Source organism: Amblyomma mixtum, chromosome 2 (genome assembly GCF_055824585.1).
Source record: "Amblyomma mixtum isolate Tamu chromosome 2, ASM5582458v1, whole genome shotgun sequence".
Lineage (NCBI taxonomy): Eukaryota > Metazoa > Arthropoda > Arachnida > Ixodida > Ixodidae > Amblyomma > Amblyomma mixtum.
The window spans coordinates 74,500,712-74,522,285 of NC_143013.1; the positions used below are offsets into that span (position 1 = coordinate 74,500,712).

The following is a 21,574-nucleotide window of genomic DNA, read 5'->3' on the forward strand; positions in this document are numbered from 1 at the left end:
TACCAGTCAGAATAATACATTAAGGGGCCAGCTAGCGTCTATTGACGGGCTTTATAGACAGAAAAGTGATGACACCGGATCGATTAACCAACTCCCCACGCACTACGTTTTCCGCGCCCAGTTGGACGTCGAGCTCCGTCATTTTGCCGTGAGTTATCAGTCAGGCGCAATCACCGACGGCCATCGACTCGAGTGCCCGTTGACGCTCAAAGCGGGGCCTCCCATGGGGTGCACTGGCCTCGCCTTCCCTGCAGAGCACAAAGCTCTGGTGCATGTGTTTATGTGTCGCACCCGAAGCACAGAAGGTGAAGAGTTTCCTGGTGCTCCTCGATAAGTCGGCGAAAAAAAGTAGAAAGGTGAGAGAGGTCAATGAGATGTTTTGTCATGTGACGTCCTCATGGAACCCGGATGTTTGCAGAGCCCCCAGCGGAGCTCTTCCAATGCAGCAGCAGCGAGTAACTGCAAATGGCATTGCGCGGGGGTGGGGAGTAGTGTTGTTCCTGTGAGAACGACCTCATAATCTTTTCTGGAAAGAGATTGATTGCGGCAAAGCTTGACGAGGCGCGGGCTTGCGTTTGCGGACGCAATTGTTTCAGCTCGAGAGACAGCGATAAGGCACGTGGTATGTGTCCTTTTTTGTTTTTAAGTTACTCCTGTAGTGGACTCCTGCAAATGGAGTTCTGTACGTTTTCTCTTCATCTGCGCGATTTCGATAACCTACTTATACTGGGCTTTTCCCGGCAACGTGTATGAGTCACTAAATGTGTTAAATGCGCGACTAAGACTTGATGTCACCAAATTCTGCGAAGTTTGGAGCTGCCTTGTTGTTCGAAGTTATTGCGGTGACAAGAGGCGAGATAAATTTACACAGACGACTGCAGGTTAGAGTCACGGGGTCCCTGGTGTTGGAAGGTGTCGCTAGTATTGGTCTGTTAGGAGGGAATAGAGTAGAACAATCGGTTTTCGTCGTAAAAAATTGCAGTTCTTTCGAAGGTTTAGGTTTAAGCTTATGGGAGTTTAACCTCCCAAAACGTTAAAGGCTATGAGGGATGCCGTAGTGAAGGGCTCCGGAAATTTTCAGCACCTGGGGTTCTTTAACGTTCACTGACATCGCACAGTACACGGGCCTCTAGAATTTCGCCTCCATCGAAATTCAACCGCCGCGGCCGGGATCGAACCCGCGTCTTTTCGGCCAGCAGCCGAACGCTATAACCGAGCCACCGCGAGAGTACTCAACATGTGCAGCCCTTGCAGTGTTGACTGACTCATGCCGTGTGTTTTGCTGAAGCGATGAGTGATTCGCTGCTCACTCCAAAAGGTCTACGCGGATGCGTAGTCCGTGGCATAACCGCTGATAGCTGATAGCCGTCAACTGTCGCTCCCTTGCGGCACTGAGATAAAACCGCCGAACCTTTTTTTTTTTTTTTCCAGCAAAGCAGAGAGGACTGCCTTCGCCTCACACACTGAGGTTCATGTTGCTGTGGATAATTTCCTTCGCTTTGGATCTTGAGCTTTGGACTGAATTCAGTATCAGATAGCAGGTCACCTGACACTTTGACGAAATATCGGCAGCAAATGTTGGTGGAGCACTTAAACTATATATAATGAAACTGTAATAACAAGGCGCACTCTGATCTTCGGAAAGCGAGTACACCACATTGCGCTCTTGATGCCACGCACGGTACGTTCGCGTTCAGGTTTTCGAGGAAAAAAGTGGTGCATTCCACGTTCAGTGCTTTGTAAAATCCTGAGATGAGCGCAGAACACGTGACATATCTTACGCCTCTGTCAATTTAGTAGGAAGTAATCAATAATATGCTGTCTATTCTTTATATTACTAAGGAATACAGGCCCTGTTACGTGTTGACAGTACCAGGACTCAAGATAATCTTAGGATTTTACAGAACTTATGGAGACCAGCTCCATTCCCTCAACCTAGACCTTGAGAAACGCGGGGTATATGAGTGATTTAGTGCTTGGGGAGCGGAATCAAGCGGTAAGCACTTAATCGTTCGTTTAAATGGCTTTGGCCAAAAGCCTTCGCTCCCGGACAAAGGGTATTAGTCCAAAGGAACTGCATTTTTTCTCCAAGCAAACACGATGTTGGTTTGTTTCGACTTTCACATTGCCAGTGCAGAAAACTTTTGTTATAGCTTCTCTTTGTGTACTACAGAAGTGCAGCTGCCACGGCGGTGAATCGGACCCTCGACCTCGAGCGGCGCTCAATGCCAGAATTTATCTGCAGTGTCAGGTGCAATGAAAGGGCAGGCATGAACGCAAAGGTTCTCTTTTTTTTATGTTCGCTTGATTTTCTGGTAAACTTCAGAAGGACGCAGATTGCGGTTATGCCGAAAGCGGGCACACTGCTTACTAAATGTATAAACTTCGCTGTTTCAGTATCAGCGCCCCGATCGAAACGCCACAGAGGTCAATGCGCTGCACACAGACCGTGTGGGCCTTAGCTCAAGCACACTGTAATGATCGTCCCATGCAAACGCTTTACCCGAGCCGGCTGCCTTGCGCTGCCGGTTTGGATAAAGAAATTGCAGTATACAGCTGCAAGGAATATGGAGATACGCGAACTTGGCGTTGATCCTTTATTTTTGCTTTCCGCTATCTGTTTTGCATTCATATCCATTATGAATGATAGACTCGGCAGCTGCCTGGAACAGTACAGTACGGATTATTTATCTTCACGTACTCTGAACGCTTCCTGCGGTACCATGGTTCACTGGACTCTGGAGTATTGTTTTTCCGCGAGGAGTTACAATCCGACAGCTTTCTGGCTGTCCCCTCACCTCTTTCGTTTCATTTCTACTGTCTGCCTGCAATCCCTCTATTTCCGCTGGCCCAGCTCAGGCGCTTCCCGTAGCGATGGCAGATGCAGGGGCTAGCAAAAATCTTTTCCTTCCTGGTTATTATTATTTTGAATAAACCACTACTACGCCTACTACTGCTCCAGATACTACTCCGCCTCCTACTCCTACCCATACTACTACTCCTATTACTACCGCCTTCCTCCCTCTTTTTCTCGCTTCACCATCTCTCTTTTTCTTCCTCCCTCAATCTTGTCCCTGTCAGCTCCCTTATTTATTTATTTATTCTCTCTTTTTTTAACTGTTGCTGCTGTTCGCGTGTTACCTGCCTTTTCGTTCTCCTCTGCAGCTCACAAACTTAAAAGTCAATCTGACGCAATACCACTGCAGTCTTTGAGAAGTACCTACTTTACTCTATACTTTGTACTCCATACCACACATATATATGCGAAATTCAGAAACACTTCATTTAGGTAAACATTTATTGCTAGTCGACGTTTCGGACACAGCCTGTCCTTGAAAAAGGAGTCTTGAAAAAGGGCAGGCTCTGTCCGAAACGTCGACTAGCAATAAATGTTCACCTAAATTAAGCGTTTCTGAATTTCGCATTTTACCTCTAGCAACCAAGTGCGTTTTTTTTTTTGCCTGTATGCCTGCATGAGAAACTCTTCGTTGCCGGCCTCACGGCAGCACTTGAAGGGCCAGCTGCTCGGTAGCCAGCTTCAGTGCACCGACGTGGGACAGGATGCATGTCTTTTTCACCGATCTCGAAAAACCTGACACCGTTTGCTTTGCGTGAAGGTGAGAAATTTGCGAACGTAGGCTTAGGCTTTATGAAGCGCTGGTCATGTTCGACAATCAGCACCTTCGCACTTACATCAGCTGATTACTATCGCGCTCAGCGGTGCCTAAAACAGTCCCCGATCATGTAGGGACGTCTGGGAACTCTGTATCTTGAACGCGGAAACTTCGGGTGATGCGCAGTCAATATTATGTCGCCGCAGACTACATCTTGTCTGCATCCAAACAGAAATAACAACACCGAACTACAGCTGTTACCACGATAATCGCTAATAAGGCCTCAAACTCCGAGACTTTGTGCCCTCCTGCAGGGCGAAGAGCTGAGTGCGACAGCCAGGCCGTATCATAGCGTACAATTCCGTACGAGTTCCTCTTCTCAATTTCGTGAAACCGCCCTCACGAGGGCCTACCTGCGTCATGGATTATCACATTGGCCAGCAGGTCAACACAGTCCCTAAAAGGTCCACATATGCTCTCGTTACGCTTTCGTTACATGCGCCCACATGCACTCCTGGCCACATGATCACATATTGACCAGGTGGACCTGAGCCATAAGTTAGTGTTTAAAAGCCCACATACTCCGGTGACATGCGCCCACATGCACCCGGTCCTTAAGTGCTTTCGTTTTAAGCGGGTCTCTTATGGTTCGGGTTCACCTGGACAGCACTGACATCGGGCACGCGGTGAAGCACGTTTTTTTGCTACGACGCCCGTTTAACCCCGGAGCAAGACTCTCTGACAGCTATCGCTGAAGACAAAAAAAAAATGCAAAGCTTCCTTAACGTGCTTCAAACTGCTCTCCCCGAAACTGCGGCCACTTGACCGTCGATCCTCAGACAGAGCCGGTGGACTTTACTCAGCCGGCGGCGGTGCTCGAAAGCACACCGAGAAACGGGAGCAGTGTGGCGAGCTGTCTCAACAGTCCACCGGCCTGCTTCATTCCGGTCAAAAGTCACACGCGGACAACGCTCTCTTTTTCTCTTTCGTTTCGCACCTTTTGAAATGCGGAGCGCACGTGAGTGGTCGAGCGATCAACACTGCCGAGCCGAGCTCGGGGTCCCCATTGTCTCGCGCGCCTCACTCTTCGTATGCACGTGCGGCTGGGCCCACAGCGAAGCGGGTAGACCCGCGGCGCAGGACGCCCTTAACCGATAACACTGCGCTTTTGTTTTGACAGACTCTCGGACGGCAACAGGCACCCGCACTCGCTTCCGCGAAATTCCGTGCACCACGCGGGAAAGCTGCGGCTGCGGGTCAACCAATCAGGAGCGATATCGTGCACGTCTTTTGTGTCACTCCGCCGCTGTGCACAGATTTTATTCTCTCGCTTATTTTGCAAGTGTACCGCGTTTTGCTAGCGCCGACGTCAATGAAATGAACGTGTTTATGGAGCTTATCGTTCGTTGTCGAGCTGATGAAAGGATGTGGTGCTGCAAAGCATTTCGGAGTTCGGGATTATTTTTATCACGCGGAGGCACATGTGCGCACCATGTTGTCGGCTTGCGTGTTGAATCGCATGCGAGAGATGCGTGCATTCGTGTTGCAGAGAGACAATACGCAGGTCCTTTTCAGCTTTGTTTTGTTTTTACCTTTTTTTTCTTTTCTTTTACGGAACCGCGAAAGGTGCTCCAGCTGTTAACATACTCTGCGAGGAAAACGCTTGGCCTCTCCAGACAGCTCGACGCTCTGTGATTTAATTTTATTTTTGTGCGCGCATCTGGGTATTTACGGACTCTAGCGACAGCCGAACGGAAATAGATAGATGGATGAGTTGAGAAGATTAAACAGATAGGTTGTTTGTTTTGTTTTAACAAGGAAAACAGGAAGAGCTGTTGTCGGGGCATTGTGACCGTGATGTGCATACAAAATACTGACGTCATAAGCTCCATAACAAGTCTGCAGACCTTAGCGCATTGTTCATAAAGCTTTTTATGTTCTAGGCCTGGTTGACAGTTCGGACGTTGAATTTAAGAAAGAAGATATATACATTCGGCCACTGCTATTTTCTTCCGTCTCTTTTTTCAGACCAAAATGCAGAATGTTATCAGCCTTGCTTCATGTTGCTCTTGCTTTGCTTTATTTCAAATGTTTAACATTTAGCTATGCATCTCATCTTTACGCTAAGAATGCTGGGTGTGTATGCTGTGTGTATGTAAATAAGCTCATTTACACACGAATTAGCATATTTGTTTGGAGTATAAGCTGTTGTACAGAATGGTTACAGCAATTCTTGACATTGCATTTTCCACAATCACAGAACGAAAAATGGTCGCTTGGTCTAAAGGCGCCGCAAACAAAGTTCATGAATGACGTAGAATGCTACGTTACACTTCGTTCATGAAGTTCATGAATGACATAGGCACGTTACACTTCGCTCGTGAATCAACATAATTTATGCGAAAACAGTGTTTGATCTTATTCTGAGCCACTTGGATACAGCATACGGGAGGTTTGGTTTTTAATACAGGTAGGCGGTTTGTAGAACTGTTGGCGTTCGAGCTTCATTTGGGTAATTCGTTCCTCGTCATTACATCCTAGTGGACCGCGAACCGCGGCATGCGCTGATCGATTCCAGCGGGCAATATTTTTCACGCTGAAAGAACAGTCGATGTAGGGAGTTGGTCTGTCTTTACTATTTGCCAATCTTGCCTGCGAGTTCTTCGCGCACGTGAACCTCATGGTGCATGTCACAAAAATCTAGGCACTCTATGAGGTAAGACCAACGTGTCCTTTCCTAGTATCCTTTTCTAACCATGCCATGCTATCCATGCGCGTTAAGTATTGGCGCAACGGGTTAAGCTACGCTGTACGCCGAGACAAAGGAATGAGGTTAAGAAAACGCGCGGTAGTAGCAACCTCCCTCTATTTTTCAAACGACGGCCTTGAAACAATCAGGGATAATATTTCTTTCGTCAGCTTTGTTCCCTAAACCATCGGTTATAGCAACTGTCGCATAATATTGCTTCCAGTCATGGGCGCAGCGCACATATCAATTTCCTCCTCTCATACACATCGTGGAGTCCAGCCTGCGTTCCTTTCAGCAGGGGAGGAAGAACATCGACCTTGGACCGGAGGCCAGGATTAATTAAAGACACTCACTACGCCATCTTGCGCGATCAGAACACGCTCTTGGAGAGTTGTGCCACCGTTATGCTTTTCGTGCGCTAGCACTTATAGTGGCCATTACCCGTATTTAGCCTTCGTGCGTTTGTCTGTATGTCTGTCTGGCTGTTTGTCTGAAGCCGGTTTTGTGGCAGTCTGCTCACCTGCCCACCCCTCGATGGGCAGGTGAGCACGAGCAGCCTGCCGAGCGTGTCAGGCGGCAACTTAATTAACTGTGAGAGGCTGCTCGCGAATAGCAACCTGAATCGCAACCCAACCGAAGCAACCCAAGTCTCACCGACGGCAGCATGCGCCATAGAAGGGCAGTGGCTCGAAGACTCCAAGGGGTCTATGAAAGCAGACAATTACCGATTCCGCATATATGAACATAAACCCATTATCGCTATCCGAACAACCGCTATCCGTGAACACTGGGCCCAAACACCGGAACCGAGGTGAAAACCGAACTGCTAGCGCACCTAATGCGCATTTGGCCCAACTATGCAAATCGACCACCATTTTTTTTTTTTTTTGCTGAATACTTTGCCGCTCCCATAAACTTTTCGTTTTCTCGTTCCTCGTGAGACGTTTTCACTGCTTACTGAACGGTATCTAAGAGACGTCCGTTTGGACTGAAGTAGCAGCGAGGGGGGGCAACATTACCTCTAATAACCTCTGTTCTAACAAAGTAAGTTGTTAAACTGAAGTTTTGCGTGTCACATATGAGAACGAAACGGAAACAAAAAAATTGCGCTAGGTGCATTGTATTGCTTGCGGATAAGCATACTGAGGTTAAAGGTGACCTTGGAAAACACAATTTTAGTGCGCAGCTGAGATAAATGGCTGGGGCTAGAACTCACGGAATCCGGGTTAGTTGCGCCAAGCTCGCAGTTTCCGTGCTATCTATCCGCATTGTTCGAGCTCCTTCTAAACCACGCCAGTCGCTGCTTACGTCATTGTCCTTTGTTAGAAAAAGAGCCGAACAGAGCGTATTTGACACAGACGTCACGAAGCACCCGAATCACTCATCCGTGATGTCCAGAATAGCCGGACTTTCAAAAAGAGGCGATGCCTTGAACGTGACCTGCCGATGACGTTCAGAATGTTATATGTACAGCTGCTATATTTGCACGGAAGATTCTTGTGAACCCAGTTGACATGACGCTAGGGCCGGCTACCGCCTGAATACCGGAGAAAGAAGAGCTCTCCTTTTTGGAGCAATAGCATTCTCCGCATTAAGCCGTTGCGTTTTTTTTTCTTGTTTGTTCGTTTGTTTGTTTGCCTAAAGCCTAATTTGTGGCAGTGGGCCGGTTGGTGGCAACCTACCATTTGCCCACCGAGTTGCCGGCAACCTGCCCAGGTGTGTTTGTATGGCAACCTGACCACCGGATTGTGAGAAAACTGCCCACCTTGGCAGGCGGCAGTTAAATCAATCGCGATTGGTTGCGCACGAAGAGCAACCTGGGTCTCAATTTTCACTGATGCCAGCACCATTCCATAGCAGGTCAGTGGCGCATCGCTTAACCGCCGCACCACTACGCCAGTACTGTCTTGAGGACCCCCCGGGACTTACGAATTTAAAGTAGACAATGACCAATTCCGCATATGTGGACATGAACCTATTATCGCTATCCGATCAATTTCCATTCGTGAACAATGGATCCGAACACCGGAACCGAAGTGGAAACCGAAGTGCTAGAGCACCTAATTCACACATGGCCTAACTACGCATATCTACCATCATTTTTTTTTTTTTTGCCTCGCAGTTGACGCTCTGAAGCAGCTGCTAAGGTCGAGCGTGTTTCCGAAGTGGATGAATAAGAACGACCATGGGGGCAGTATGGCCGGTTTTGAAAGAGTGGCCAACTTTCTAGACATTAGTCTTGACTGTTGCGAGCTTCCATGGGCCAGCAAGCTGTCGGAGAACCAAATACAAATACTGATCTGTACAGCCGTGCTGCTACCTTTACCGCTTTTCTCTAAGAGTGGGTTTTGCCACTGTATGAACTTGGTTGGAGGAAGATTTGTGACTAGAAATATACCAAGAAACCCTGAATAACTTTAAAGTCCACGACAAAAAGGTCACTCTTGTTTATTTCTTGGCACACACTCTAGTGGAGTAGATGATCCCCATCATACACAAAGCACAGAAAACCAATCCCCCGCATCGCATGCGCATAATTTACGGTTGAGTCTTTGAAAGCCAGGGACGACCCGACAGAGTGTACATCGGACGAGCATGGCGGCGTGATAAAAAAATTATTAATGGGTCCTAGTCTCCGACGAGCTCTGATTATCTCTAGATTAGCTACAGAAACGGCACTGATATAACCAAGAGGCTAACCTTTGATAAGATGCCGCTGCATGTTGAGTTACGAACTGAACAGATATCGGTCTGCAAGCATTAACTTCTCTTTGTCTTTCCGCTTCTCTTGCAAGACTATGAGCGCAGGATGTGTACTTTTACTTGTCCGCATTGCCTGCTTTAATTGGTTCAGAATGTTCGATGGTAGTTACTGCAGTGTTGGTACCCGTGCCGCTGGCTAAACACTATTGCGCACCAGTATAAAATCGACTACACATTTAATGCTTCTGTAGCGTACCAACAGTGCTGTCTTTAATGCCTACGTACAGCATCTTTGCAGAGTGCTCTGTGGCGCTATATAGGAGAAAAGCCAGTAGCCTGCGTTTTTCAGTGGTGGTGCTGGCCTTATAAAGCTCACTGTGCTTCAAAAACTTCACGTCGACCTTGTGTTCTCAACTTTCTGCATTTGATACCACGATGGTCTAGTGTTACCAGCGTACAAATGATAAGTACCTCAACGCGGATGAGGGATGTGCTACAACCAGGAAATCAGCGTTTATTTTTTCTGTACCTGCCGCAGGAACGTAAACTGAAAAGAAGATATGCATCTCAAAAGCGCAAATTCTGCCTCTGAGCCGGTTGTTCATTCTGAGAATTAAACTAATTCAAAGAAATCTAGCTATACGCCGATCCCTATAAGTTCTAGAGCGTTTCATATGTTTATCAGTAAGCTTGTTTCGATATCTAAATTGAGCCACACCCCGTGCCAGCCAAGATAAATTGAGGCTCTCAGGACGCCGTCGACTACAATGACTTCGTAGACAGAGTAAAACTTGTTAGTTGAACGTTTTGGAAGCCTAGTAAGCGACCAAAATAAGGTGGTTTTTCCTGCTCCTGTCAGTCGAACAAGCAACGTCTGGAAAGAAAACGAACGTAGCAATGCTAATAACACTGGATGCATATCAATGAATCATACAGGAGATAGGAGCTGTTCCTTCTATTCATTTTTAGCTCTTGTGAATTGCTGGTTCCGTAAGAGACAGCGAACTTATTTGGCTGTCAAAAATACAACTGCGGCAGCCCAAAATCATTATAAATATAAGAAAGATAAGAAATAGCGGCTATTAAGAATGCACATAAGACATCTGGTTTTGTCGAGCAGCGATCAAGGCTCTCCACAATTTAGGCTTTTGAGAATACATCCACGCGGACAGCTCGAAAAGGTGAAATTCCGGCGGCACCCCCTGACTTGTCGTTAAACATTTTCCTTATTTGAAAGCCACTTTACATAAATTATTCAACGGCTCGCTGAAAATGCTTATTTGAAAACACGAAGCGATCACTTCAAAAGATGTTTTGCTCTGCCGACCTCGAATGACATGCGATGCCATGAACTTTTCAAGCATGCAAATTCTGTCGCTTAAGCTCGTTCGTGATTTGTTTACAGAAAGGTAGCAGTCGAACATCAGACATACAGGCGCCACTAATGAGTACAGCGTGTGACGACGAAGCAATGCTCCGCTAGCTTGTATGTGAAACAATCCAGTTCGAGCAAGAGCAGCAGCAACACAAAAATAAATTTTTGTCGAAGTGCCTGAACTACTTTCCAGAACCAGTAATTTATTTAAATTTGAATTCGAGTTACGAATTTATAGAACTGCTAGGTATTGCCGAGACCCGTAAAACTATCCAAGGAAAACCGACATGAAGCCAACAAGAGAACAGAACTCACCAGTATGGAGGGACACAAAAGAAACACGGAAAGAAAATAAAGAGAAAGAACGCAGAGAACCAAGCAGTCGTGAAGCGAAGCACGCACTTAACTCAGGAATGCGCGCACAGTCCTCGGGATTAGCACATATGAAAGGCGTAAGCACCGTGTTCCAACGTATCACGAAGATGGGAGCGGTCCCAGGCAAGGTTACACTGCTTGCATCGTAGGCCAAGGCACAAACATAGAACAGTACACAGCAGCATAGCGCGGCCACGTTAATTAATTGATTGAATCCCTGATACAGCATATTATTGCACGCATATAGTACATGCACACCACGCTAGTTTTGACGATTCTGGAAAGGTTCAACTCGACATTTTCTGTCGCCCTCCTTGGTCCAGAAGAAAGCTTTTGACAAAGACGAATTTATAGCGACAATAATTAATAATTATCGAAGCATATGATAAATGTTCCAGCATTGGAAGCTTGATTAATGCACCTGAATTTGTTCTATGCATGTGCTTTCTTTTGAAGATCAAGTCAGCAGCCAGGGCCGGACTAATTGCCTGGAAAATGTCAGACGGGCGTCGCTTCTGGAACGAAGCTATGTGATATAGAACGCGTGTGCATTAAAAGAACGAAGCATAACGTCTGTAAGTAGCGCTTTGCAAGACCGTTTTTCCCGAGGACGCTCTATTGCGTTCTGTGCTCGTTTGACATTGAGAGCTGGCTTAGGTTTATGAAAGTGTATTGTCAAGCACGCAATGATAAATGTTTGGTTTGGTTTATGGGGTTTAACGTCCCAAAGCGACTAAGGCTATGAGAGACGCCGTAGTGGAGGGCTCCGGAAATTTCGACCACCTGGGGTTCTTTAACGTGCACTGACATCGCACAGTACACGGGCCTCTAGAATTTCTCCTCCAAAGAAATTCTAGCCGCCGCGGCCGGGATCGAACCCGCGTCTTTTGGGTCAGCAGCCGAGCACCATAACCGCTGAGCCACCGCGGCGGCGCAATGATAAATGTGCAAGTGTCCATTTCGTGCAGCTCGAAGCCGTAGACGACGCCAAAAGGAAACAGAATGTTGACGAATTCTTTTATTACGACGAATCCATGCGACCGATCATGACGGAGTTGCTGACTCTTGCTTTACAGCTGGAAATACAATACGACACGGACTACAGGGCGGGAAAACAAGCTTCATGCTCTGGAAATTAATAAAGAGGACGCCAAGCAGATCTGCTTGGCGTCGAGAACATTACTATGTTTTGATTAGCTACCCCAAGTGCTAACTTTTCGAGATGTCATGTGATGGGCATGGGTATGTCTCAGAAGCTCCTGATAATGTTTCGGTTTTTAGGGACTTTACACGTCTTCACACAGCTCACACAGAAATGACTTCACAGAACTTCGCAGGGTTCGTTTTTTCAAGGCATATACAAAGTTTCGAAGGTCTCGTGGGTCCCACGAGACCTCCTGAGTTCGCAAAGCCGTGCAGATTCTGCGACTCGCCTTGTGACCCCAACCTCGTCTTCGCCTCTAGTCCTCACTCTGGATGAAACCACCCTCCTTTTAACAAGAAAGGAACACCTCCGGCGCCGCAAACGTGCTCTAATCCCTCCGTGTGTGGTAACCCTCCCCCGTGGTCTTACCCGTGCAGAGGAGGTTGCGCTTCGGAGGATCCGGGTCGGGGTTTCCCTAACTCCAGCCATGACATGAAATTCGCCGCAATTCGAAGGTGTATATCACCCCCCCCCCCCCCCCCCCCTTCCTTCCCGGGTGTCCAGTCTGCAAGAACCGAAATCTTGAGACCGACATACACCCCCTGCTGCGGGTTTGCCCGGCGCTGAAGCCGACAAGAATTCGGCACCTGACGGCAGCGGGTCTTCCGCCGAACAATTCTGCTTCATACACCGCTTTGACACACGGACGTCATCGTCGTTCACTGCTCGGTTTCGTTAGATCAGCGAATCTTTTCTCATTTATTTCGACATCTTCATCTATCATTACGTACCGTTTTATGCCCTGAGGCAATCAACATCGCATCAAAAAAAAAAAAAATACTACACCGGTCGCAGCCCCAGAAACGAGTAAAACTGCGAGTCTCTTAAACAGCTTCTGAGAAGTCCTGCTAGCCCATGTCTACGTTTTGATAAATTTCTCGCTTTTATTCATGGCGCACGTCGTGACAGAATTTTTGAGTTGTCTCTTAAGACGCCATATTTGGCCGGTTTTCGTATTTGATAAAAGTGGACTGTACTTTCGCGAGCGTTAAGTCCACTCTTCCACAGGCGGAAGGCAAAGTCGCAGAACGTGCGTGATGTAGACCATCCGAGTTGAAAGCCTTACGCTAGGCTTGCCCTTTCAGTTAGTAACGTTGAAACTGTGGCACTAGGTGCGCCATATAGTGAGCATGAAGAGGCGGTACGAAATTGCGAAAAATTAAAATTGGTGAGGACACTTGAGCTCCACCTTAAGGGTATGACGCGGTAACGTAATGGGCTTATTGCCCATATATGCAGAACGTCATTCTTTACTTTACATTCATAGATGAATGGGAGTCCTCATACTCCTTCTGGCGCAGTGATGCAGCGGTTAAGCGATGCGGCACTGCCCTGCGATGGCAGGTGCTCCCAGCGGCGGGCTTTGTCAGGCCAAGGATGTTCGTCCCGAGCGACTAATCATTATTTTAACTGCACCTGCCAGAGTTGGTGATTTTCTCACTTTCTCGTGAGCAGGTTGGGATGAGGCCGCAAGGTCACGTGACCTAGATGGCTCTCTGGGCACCACCTGCCGGAGTCATGCGCGTGATTTTTCGCTCACAATGCTGAGAACGCAGACTATGGATTTTCTGCGTAACGGGGCATTTAAAGCCATTGCGTAAAAACCACAGAGGCAGAAGAACAATGACAACACGCAAGGCCACAGAAAAAATCGCGCGTGCTGGAAGATGCGCATACTGCTCCCTACGTGCTAGCAATGGCAAGAAGAGAGATCAAGTCACAGACAAAAACATTGCACCATCGAGGACATTGCATGGGTCCCTGAAGCATCTGTTTCAAAGAGGCACCGACGGCCTTCAGCCGGCCCATCTCGTAACTGACCACTTCGTACGCCGTCACACTGTTTACGAAGAAAAGCCCCCCCCCCCCCCCCCCTTCCCCGCGGTGACTCAGTGGTTACGGCGCTCGGCTGCTGACCCGAAAGACACGGGTTCAATCCCGGCCGCGGCGGCCGAATTTCGATGCAGGCGAAATTCTAAGGGCCCGTGTACTGTGCGATGTCAGTGGACGTTAAAGAACCCCACGTGGTCGAAATTTCTGGAGCCCTTCACTACGGAGTCTCTCATAGCCTGAGTTGCTTTGGGACGTTAAACCCCAATAACCTAACATAACCTAACCTGTTTACGGAGAAAGACAAGGCGCAGATTTGGAACAGAACATGCAGACTCAGCACCGACTTCCGGTAAAATTTTCTTGAAGCAAGCATCTCAGTTCATGTGTACAAACGTACTACAAGATATATGAAGGCACCAAGCACGCGAAATACGAAAACTCAAATGTGCGCGCGATAGCACGCCGTAAGTAGCACTATCTGTTTGAACAGCGACTATTCTTCAAAACATCGCCGCATCCGTGGGATCAGACAATTGTGCGAACTTGCTCGGAAACATCGAACGCTGCGCGATATGAGAACGTCTCTTAATCTCTTCCCTTTTGTGTGCAATAATATGCGGTATCAGCGATTCAATCAATTCATTAACATGTGTGCGCTATGCTCTTTTGTAGTGTTCTCTGGTTGTGCCCCGGCCTACGGGGCAAACATTGTAGCCTATAGACCGTTCCAATCTTCGTGATACCATTAAATTGAAGGACTCTGGAGATACGCTGCGACACAGGTTTTAAACCTTACATGCGTGCTTTAAACAGAAAGGAGTAAAAAGGGTGTAAAGCTGTCCTCCAGCGCACTCTCTTTTATATAAAAAAGGAAGTGCTCTAAGGAGAGTTTATTCCCTTTTTACTCCCATACAGGCGTATTCCTGTTTAGAGTGTACGCTGTATGCAGACGGTATTCTGGATTCAATACGCGCAAGCCGGTTAATGAGAGCAACAACAAACGATATGCGTCATATCTTAGTCTTTCCTACAGCAGCCAGCGTGGCTCTAATAAAACCACCTCGAGAGTATACACGCGGAGAGTAGTAATTCACTTGTCGGGTTGCTAACTCATACAGATGAACCTGCGTGATAACTGGCTACGTCTGCGAACTGGTTATCCCAAATTACACCATAAAATGCACGTCTTGCGAGACTGAATCTAGAAATTTGACGGAAGTGAAATTAGAGAAGCGAGGAAAAGTAGAGAAGACAGAACTCATGTACACGCTTAAAACTAATGCACACAGGAACAAACGTAGTCAGTATAACATGAACTGGTGGGCGAGTTGGTCTGACATATCTTTTAGTGAAGCAGCGCAACGGCACAAGGCCAAGGGAAGAAGAGGACAAACACAGCGCTGAGTTTGTCCTCTTCTTCCCTTGGCCTTGTGCCCTTGCGCTGCTTCACTAAAAAACGTAGTCAGCGCACGGTAAGCGTACGAATGAGTCTGCCCAGTAGCTATCACCAGTCCACAAAAGCCGCACAGGGTTTTTGCGGACTTGCAAACCTATACGCCCGTACCGTCCATTTCGAAATTTTCCAGGACCAATGGTTTGCTTCTGGCCTTCCGGGTGGTTAAAATCCGTAAATGATATGAAAAACTTTCCTCCATCACCTATCACTGTACTTGAATTGCCAGCAAAGCTACTAGAACTGTATGAAACGGCTGAGGGGCAACGTTCGAAAAGGATGGTATTTCTCCATTTGCGTAGTTCGGGAAGTCTGTAGATAAATTAACGTTATCTATCCGTGACACAAAGCGACCGCCGATGCGTTCAAAACAACAGCGACAAAAAAGTCTCCAACACGAACCAAAACCAAAGAACGAGTAAAATGGCCGACGCAGACGTCACTGACAGGTAAATGGTTGAATCGCCGATTGTAAGCTGGCCGAGAAAAGCCTTGCAAGTCCCCCTTTGCTTTACGAGGCGCGACCACGATGTAAGCGTTTTGTTTACAGGTAAGCGGTGCTTCTTCGAGAGTTTCAGTCAGTAGTGCAGGTGCTCTCGATGCTGCTCTTTCAGCGCAGGTGGTAGATCCCGATATTCATCACTGGACCCGAAAGATCCCTGTTTTCATCACGGAGCAGGATGCAAAGTATATGTGCAGCCACCGTCACGCTTAACCCTAACACACCAAATAGCTTCACTCCACAAACAATACGCACTGGACTCTAGAATGAAGAACAATCTTGGTACGACATGCATGGTACTGGCAACGTAGGAGTGAAGGTTTGTCTTCAGAAATGAAAAGGCGGTTGAAACGTATTCACTTTAACTGTAATGACATCTGTAAGTTACATGGCCACATCAAAGTGTCGGTTGTGTAACTGAATGCAGTGAATTAATGTAAAGTGTTTGCTGAAAGCTTTACACTAAAAATCAAGATTCAATACAGGTTCCAGCTAGTAACAGGAGTGTCAGTGCAACTGTGTTCCAGATATCAAAATCAGCGTAACAGATGGAACACCATTAGAGTTAAATTTCGAAAGTTCTATCCACAGCAGTGTTCCACATACGTCTATCTGGAACCACGTTCCGCCTATATTTATATGTGGAACTGCGTTTCACGCAGGCTCTTCGGATAGGTTGAGTCTCGACGTAATGTATAGGGAAATTCTCTGTACTACACGATATCCACTACTTCGCATGCTCATGCTCATTGAATCATGAGCGCTGACATTACTTGCACTTGATGTTGAATGTGTGAACTCAATGAACAGTCTCAACGTGCGTGTAATGGCCACTAGTCTTTCGGCGACATCATTTCCTTGCGCGTTCATGTAACTGCAGCGAAAATAAAACTTGGTGATCAGCTAATCAGGCAAGCGTCGAACCCTTTCTCACTTCATAAGACCTAAGCAGTCATGAACAGATTTATTTTGACAACTCCAGCACTACCTTCGAGCCAGATCAGACATGAAGCAATTACCGGTCACTTGTGACAACCAAATGCGCAGACCACAGTATTCAGAATACTTGAGGCGCCGTGAACTAACTCTTGCGTGACATGCAGAAACGTGTGCTCGCATGATGCCCACTTGTGTACCTCGCAGCTAAGCCCCTAATCCTGCTGTCATTTTAATACACATGGGATTAACTGGGTGACACTCTTAAGGACTCAACCCTTTTTTATTTGACTCCACACCTGTTCGTATTGAGCACCGCGGATGCTGCTTACCACTTCGCTCTTTCACATGTCCCCTCACTGTTATCTTTTTTTGTCTCGTGGAATTTTGTTTCTGAATAAGAGTACACGGTTACCTTAGTGTGGGTTGAACGTTCGCTTTCACGCGTCGGTGCATGAATATCGGTGGAATAAATGCGGATGCCCTCCGCAGTGGTGCATGCTTGAAGATAACGACGATGGAACCAAAGTTCGTAAACAGACGGTGGGCTCCCTAACAAAAGTTTCAGTATAGCATTCCTAGATTGTGTATTAACTGTGCAAGGAAATTTTTGTGAGAGCTTTACTTAGTGGCATGTCTCGGCAGGTTTAGAGCGAGAAGGATTTAATAGAGCAGAAAAAACAACAACAATAAGAACAGACTTGAAATGACTCTGCAGTGCGGAAAGCACTCAACACATACCTATTTTCAGAACTATTAAATGGACGAATAAACAAAAAAGCATTATAGCGACTCAGTGTACTGACACGGTTTGTACAGACACTCAAAGAACTTTGCATTTGTTTTGGAAGAGCCTTAAGCGCAGCGAAAAATGTAGCGTGGTAATTGGAAAAAAAAAAAAACGAAGTCGCCGCTGCTTTCCAATCACGCCAAATGCGATATGCCCGTGATGAGGAAGCGTGGAAAGTCCCCACGCCTGCTTTCAATCATCGTTCGTGGAACATAGCGTGTTTCATAAAGCGTACATGAGCGAACGATAGACATAAATATCGCGTGCGTTTCACAGAACCGGTGTGTCTTAGACGCGCTGAAACTGACCTGTCTTGGATATCGATCGGAAAGAACTTTGTATGCTAGAAAGCTGTGCGAGAAGTTGGCGCCTCATCTTCTTCAGGTTTCCCCATCTAATTCGTGCGCGATCAAGGCGGTAAATAGAAACGCAAAATTTATGTGTAGAAGACTTCGTATACCAACGGTATACAAACATTTCCTTTAGGTGAAAGCTTGGAAGGTGGAATGGAGATTCAGGCACTAAAATCTCCACCGAATTAAAATAGGACACCGTTACCAGAGTGAATTTGATCGCCTGGAGCTCCTAAACGTGCCTCAAGTGTCAGCACATGGGCGTTCCCGTATTTCGCTTCTGCTGAAACAAACGCCCGCCGCGTCACATCCATGGAACTCGTGCCTAAGAAACCGGCAAGTCGAGAACGCCTGTGTACTAAAGATGGCCATAGAGGCACGCCGGTGGTGGATCTATGCAAGCACACGAGGGCTTCAAAGAGACCCGAAGTGATCATACGTACGAGTCAGAAGATCCCAAGCCGCTGCCAAACACCGCTGAGACAGAAAAAGATGCAGATCCAACAGAACGCGGATCCTCCGAAGTGCCGACGTTCCTCCAATAGCGCACACGTTGCACAGCAAGTCGAGCCCCAACTAAACTATCCGCATCACTGGTGGCACCGACCACGGAGTCTCGGCACTTAAGTCGTCGCTCCTAGTGTTTGTGCCGGTGAAGTAGGTACGTGTCGTGTGGCGGCGCGAGCAAGAAAGGCCGTTGCCGTGGCACGACTGCTTGTGTCGCGCTTCGGTCGACCGAAAGCGCCGTTATCTGGCTTTGCGGTCAGCCGAAGCAACCGTGTGCCATTGTTCACTCTATCTGCTCGCGCGATCCGTGTCGCAATCGTCTGAAAAAAGACCACGCCGTCAGCTGGATATATTCTGATAGGACTCTGTGATTCACCGTGCTGAACAGCTAGCTGTCCGTGTTTAATTACGGGCGTTCGTCTGGGTTGCGTGCACTGGAGCTGCACAGTCTTCGCAGTTTTCCCCCACGCTTTAGTCCATCTGATTTGAAAAGTTCGTGGCAATGTAGCGAAAGTTTCTGTTGAGAGCCGCTGGCATTCTGTCCTGTCGTTTGTATATACAGCCCACATGGTAAGGCGAAACGAGCATCTACTAAGTTTCATCACCTTATCCTCTAGTCATGCAGCCTTGAAGACGAAATAGAGAATACGGCGTTCGAGGTGAGGAGACAGTTCAAAATTATCTAGGGAAACAGTCTTTTATAACCCGCGGTACAGGAACACCAAGCCGAACTTAAATGAACACCTGTTGAATCCACAGTGTTGGTTAGGATGTAAGGCCATGTGTGTGGCTTGCTCAGTGTCACGTTTGAACGAAAAACATTAGTCGAGTATAGTCTCTGCGTGACAAACGGGAGAAACAGCAAGCTTTAGCAAAGAGCATCGTGTGTCGGCGTGAATCAAAGCTTAGTGTTCAAGTCTGGATGGCGCCCTGAACATTTAGCACAAAAATTTGTCGCCGAAGTTGTAAAAGTTGATTTTTCGCCGGGTTTCTTACTGCAGGTCCCGGCGCATTCAAAACACGGCAGCGTTTTCGGACTCAGCTGGCTGGCGTACCGCTATTTTTTTTTTTGGAGATTTATAACGATTCTTTTACGAAAAAAATGAAAAAAGTCAAATAGACGGATGTTCCCCGTTCCGCCGACCATGTGTTTTGTGCACGTGTAAATATCAAAAACAGGCAGCACCGAACGCGCGCCGACAGGCCCGCGTTGCAAGGACAGGAGGCTTTGAAATGGTCGGCAGACGAGACGTTTTTAGTTGTTGCTATCGGGATGTGATAACGGGAGTTCTCCTCCGATAGGAACGGCAAAGCGGCTGGGACGATATCAGTTGCGGTGTATTCGGGAGTCGCGACGGCTTCCTTCACTGCATGTGGAGTTTGTGCGAGACGGTGTAAAGGGGACAGATAAGGTAGGCACTCTAGATACGGCAGTTAAACTCGTCCCACTGGACACGACTAGTGACGTCTGCGGGCTGAAGGAGTGACACGCACTGAAAAGGAATTTTAGTTTAGTAAAGCTTGTTTCGTTCTCGCCCGGGGTAAACTCCACAGCTCGCCCCTCGCCGCCACGAATGCATCCCCCCCCTCCCCCCTCGGGGAAGCTCATCTATGGGTCAAGTGAACACAGTGCCCTCTTTATAGTCCACATGTCATTTTATGTCTGATATCCATTAGTGAATTTGGGTAGCAGATCAGACGCTAGTTTCCAGCTACGTCACAATGCGGCTCCGATGGCGAAGCGGTTATACAAGAACCGACTTTCTTCACATCACTAACGTTAACAAGTTCGTAGCAGCAACACAGGTACTACCGTCAGCGACAGCGCCAATTCGTCTTCCCTCCGCAGTCGACTATGCATGGTGTCAATAGTGCTAGTGTAACAAGTAAAAAGAAATTATTTACTGTATAAACGTTAGCACCATGCCCGCGTCAGTTAATTCACGTCATCAAACGTGCCTCTCTAGTGGCAGAATTCATCGGGAACGTCTTCACACTTCGGGTAGAAGGCTTCGCAGGACGACTTACATTCATATATATCTCGTGAAATCTTTCTAAGCGTTCCCGTTTCTCCTCGCGACGACGGTGCCTTCGAGAGCTGCAGGGACCCTTAAGCCAATCCGTACAATCGAACCAAATGCAGATTGCCAGGAAAAACATGGTTTAAGCTGTACCTGCATAGCGATTATTGCGGAGTATAAGTAGGAACAGCTGCGTTAGTTGATATATGCAAGCAAAGCTGACACAAGTGAAGCCAGTGCTCGTCAGGTGTTTCGCGAAAATTTTAACGGGTGCCTATTTTGTTGGCGGCCACGTTCGTTGTTCTCAGTGCTTTATTGCAGTGGTTGCATCACTTTGATACTTTGCATTTTTTTGCCGATATATATTGGACAAAGCGATAACAAACGGAAAGGCAGCGGTAGAACTAAACGCGGCACCGAAACTTTGATATCAAAGTTAAATCCAGGAGTGAATTCATGCATATTTTGCGCAGTGGCTGCATGCGAGCTGTGTATTCACCCTGGAGGAATTAAATGCGAAATAATTCCGACAGCTTTCTCCTAATCTTTGTTACCTGACTCCGTAATTACACACATATACCTCAGAGCAGCCAAACGGCTGAAATATTCAGTTATTGATGAGTTCGGCCTCGCTCTAGCAATTACAAGCGATCCTTGTTAGTGAGTTGGTAGAGCGACCACTTAAAGGTGCACTGAAGAGGAATCTGAACTCGTCTTTTTGTCGCGGGAACTCGATCTACACGTTCCGAGCATTCTTAGAAACAGCGATTTATGGCCCTGTGTGGCCGATTTCCTTAATTAAATCGAATTAACGTCCGGCTCCCGCCTTTTTTTTTCGAATTCTCCCCGCACGGTGGGCGGAGTCGACTAACGCATGGAGTGCCGTTCAGCCAGCTCCGTGGAGGCTTTGCTTTCGCTTTATTTTGTTTTTTAGGTTTCCATGAATAAATAGTTTCATTCGCAGATAATATAGCCGCAAAATAATCCCGAAGAAATAAAAATACGCGCGGACTATTTGCTACTACGTATTACTCCGCCGATGGCAGAGCGGCAAGCCGCCACGGTACTGGGTGAAAGGCACTCCACGCGTTGGTCGACTCCGCCCACCTTACGGGGAGAAAAAAAAAAGGCGGGAGCCGGACGTCAATTCGATTTAATT

General features: G+C 47.3%; 1 protein-coding gene across 3 annotated transcripts in view; it reads right to left on the minus strand.

Moving 5' to 3' along the window:
• The window catches only part of LOC149359774 (dual serine/threonine and tyrosine protein kinase-like), an 85,221-nt gene that overhangs the window by 38,444 nt on the left and 25,203 nt on the right, over window positions 1-21,574 (minus strand). Inside the window, exon 1 of one of the 3 annotated variants that reach the window (XM_089571893.1) lies at window positions 18,331-18,602. The exons of the other annotated variants lie outside the window; for them this stretch is intronic. The gene's annotated coding sequence lies outside the window, so the exon portion shown is untranslated. Of the gene's footprint in view, window positions 1-18,330; window positions 18,603-21,574 lie in introns of those variants that run through there. 3 annotated transcript variants of the gene reach the window in all.